At 36.3% G+C, this 3,151-nt stretch overlaps 1 long non-coding RNA gene across 9 annotated transcripts in view; it reads right to left on the bottom strand.

Moving 5' to 3' along the window:
- Positions 1 to 89: 89 nt before the first annotated feature.
- The window catches only part of LOC128251095 (uncharacterized), a 77,796-nt gene continuing 74,734 nt past the window's right edge, over positions 90 to 3,151 (bottom strand). For all 9 annotated transcript variants that reach the window (XR_008266963.1, XR_008266962.1, XR_008266968.1 and 6 more), the window contains one exon: positions 90 to 264. This is a non-coding gene — a long non-coding RNA (uncharacterized LOC128251095). The remainder of the gene's footprint in view (positions 265 to 3,151) is intronic.

Here is a 3,151-nt window from a genome sequence, read left to right as displayed (position 1 = left end):
TATATATATATATATATATATATATATATGAACGATTGCAACGTGGAAGTTGTTTATAAGCCATTTAAAAACACACAAAAACAGTTAGATTCACTTCAACATTTAAATTTAATTTGCCAAAATATTTTCGTCGCTTTGAGACCGCGACCTGTTCACTGACAAAATTACGTGTATGTCCTTATATGTTTGCAGTTCGTTATAAGAAACCGACATAATACGTAATCAGACTTACAAATAAATCTCAGCATAGCAGCAGTCTCATACCTGTAAAAAGGGAAAGGTTAAAGGAAATTTAGCCGCTGCATGCTTTCAGTTAACATGTGGTACATGGGAAGTAACTTTCAAATATATTTGGATTTACTTCCCTTGAACAGTATTTGTATGTTTTTGTCTTCTCATCCAAGTCAAAGTTAATAAGACATATTCATGAACGAACATTCTATAGGTAAGCGTCCCATCCTTTTATCACACATAGTGTATCTAGGAATACATCACATGTCCTTTAGGAGTTTAGAAAAAGGTTTGTTTGATAAGCGGTTCCCTCATTGGCTCATAGATATTTTAAATAGGTATTAGTTGGATTGGTATTATTAATGTTGTTACAGCTTACTTCAGCAGACCTACGACCAATAGAGTTTTAGTCTAGATCACCAAATAACTATATTCATGTTTATGTAGTAAGGTGGTGTGAGTGCATGTGTGTGTGTGGGAACAATGAAAAGTTTTTACTGCATTTTTGACTTCCAGAAAAATGAAAAAAAGAGAGTTATTTACAAATGTTCACTACCTTACAAAGACTATATTATCCAGTTAAATGGTCTTACCTAAATGCACTAAAAACATTATAACATAATCTGAATATCATTGTGTGTGTGTGTGTGTGTGTGTGTGTGTGTGTGTGTGGGTGGGTGGGTGTGTATGCAGAGAGAGAGAGAGAGAGAGAGAGAGAGAGAGAGTGTGTGTGTGTGTGTGTGTGTGTGTGTGTTAGGTGTGGTGTACAGAAATTGAATATTGAGGAAAAAAAGTCGTCAGAATTTTGGAAAGAAAAATCTTTTTGTTTCTTCATTGTTATTAGCGCTTTCGTTCGTTTCTCGAACTTGTCAAATAAAATTTTGTGAATGTACAAACAGCTTGTTCATTTATATAAAACAGATGTTTTTTGGGGGCTTTTGGTCAGAAGAAGAGAACATTGTTTTTTTTTTGGGGGGGGGGGGTTCCATGACAATAGAGTAATCCGAAGATCATAAATTTGTCAAATAGAAACCTCAACAAGAATGAGATGAACCTCCTATTAAATGGTTTGAAGTTTACCCCAAAACCCAACCCTAATCTCATTGAACTGAAATCTGATATCGAACACTTCAACCACCATCTCCGACTTATACAATTCTTCAGCAGTAAGAATTTAAACGATGAATCAATATTCAGAAATAAATCCCATTTCACCCCCTACAAGGGAAAGGACAAATATTTAGACGTGTATGTACACACGATTTCAAAATTTCACCTAAATACCCAAAGATGCAAACAAAACCTTCGTTAAGAAGAAAAGGAAATCTTACAAACACTGAAGAATGACAATTCAATCATCCTAAAAGAAGCCGATAAGGGAGGGACGATAGTAATCGTGGAGAAGGACTATCATAAAAATAAAATATTGGAAATTTTAACAAACCAAATCTACTACAAGGAAGAACCAAGACACTCAGAAAAAACGATAATGAATAAAATCAGAAGACTAATCAATGAATTCCAAGATTCCTTCACAGACAAGGAGAAATATTATATTATGCAACTCTGTAATCAAAGAGAGCAATTTCTACGGATTACCCAAAATCCACAAAAGCCCCGAAATACAAAATGCCATAAATAAGCAGAAGATCCAGTACGTAAAAATATCAAGGCCTGCTGATCTCAAACTAAGACCAATAGTTGCTGGACCGCCCTTTAATACCCAGTTATGTAAGGGATGGCATAAATTTCATCCAACAAATCCCTCCCACTGTCGTAGAATGTACTATACTTACAAGTTTTGATGTCACCAATCTCTATACTAATATACCTCACACTTTAGGCCTAAAAGCAATCAGTCACTGGGTAGAGAAACATAGAGGATGGATAAATGTACAATTCAAGACTAACTCCATCACCAAGGCCACACTCCTAGTACAAAACACCAGGACTTACAAATATATATATATATATATATATATATATATACATATATATATAACATGCAGAAAATTGCACTACTGGGCACTGCACACATCCTACGCAAAACACTTTCAATACAGTAACCATAAGAGCATCACAGCAAACCACAGCACATACCCAAGGCACACAGAGCTGCGCTCGGTAGTGAAGTGAAAGCACGTTATAAAAATAAAACTACTGAATAATAATAATAATAATAATAATAATAATAATAATAATAATAATAATTACAATAATAATAACAATAATAACAATCCTTTCTACTCTAGGCACAAGGCCTGAAATGTTTTGAGGGGAGTGAGCCAATCTATTAGATCGACCACAGTACGAAACTGATACTTAATTTATCGACTCCGACAGGATGAAAGGTAAAGACGATCTTGGCAGAATTTGAACTCAGAAGGCAGCGACGGGCGAAATACCGCTAGGCATTTCGTCCAGCGTGCCAGATTCTGCCAGCTCGCTGCCTTAATAATAATACCAGGCAGTGGCTCTCATGGCTTCTGATCTTAACTGATTGGAATTGTTATCATGTACATTGTTTTGTCTTGGTATAAAAGATGGGCTACACAAATATTCTGCTCAATATCACAGATTTGCTTGTCAGTTGTTTGACCATAACCAGTTGAGTATCTTCCTTGGTGGCTGACGATATGTGCATCTCTGATCATGAGCAGAAGTAGTGGGGCAGCATCATTGTCATGTGTGGAGAGGAATTCTTTGGGGTTTGAATAATTCCCCTCTGGAAACATGGGTGTTTCTTTCATCATCCTTGTACAAACCTTATTCAGGGACTTTTTGAGTGGGATAGGCTAGTCAACCTAAAGAAAATTCTAATTGGGCACCACGAGAGAGAGAGAGAGAGAGAGAGAGAGAGAGAGAGAGAGAGAGAGAGAGAGAGAGAGAGAGAGAGAGAGAGAGAGAGAGAGAGAGAGAG

Source organism: Octopus bimaculoides, chromosome 2 (assembly GCF_001194135.2).
Source record: "Octopus bimaculoides isolate UCB-OBI-ISO-001 chromosome 2, ASM119413v2, whole genome shotgun sequence".
Taxonomy (NCBI): domain Eukaryota; kingdom Metazoa; phylum Mollusca; class Cephalopoda; order Octopoda; family Octopodidae; genus Octopus; species Octopus bimaculoides.
Note: the sequence above shows the minus strand (reverse complement) of the source record. Positions and strands in the feature narration are given on the sequence as shown.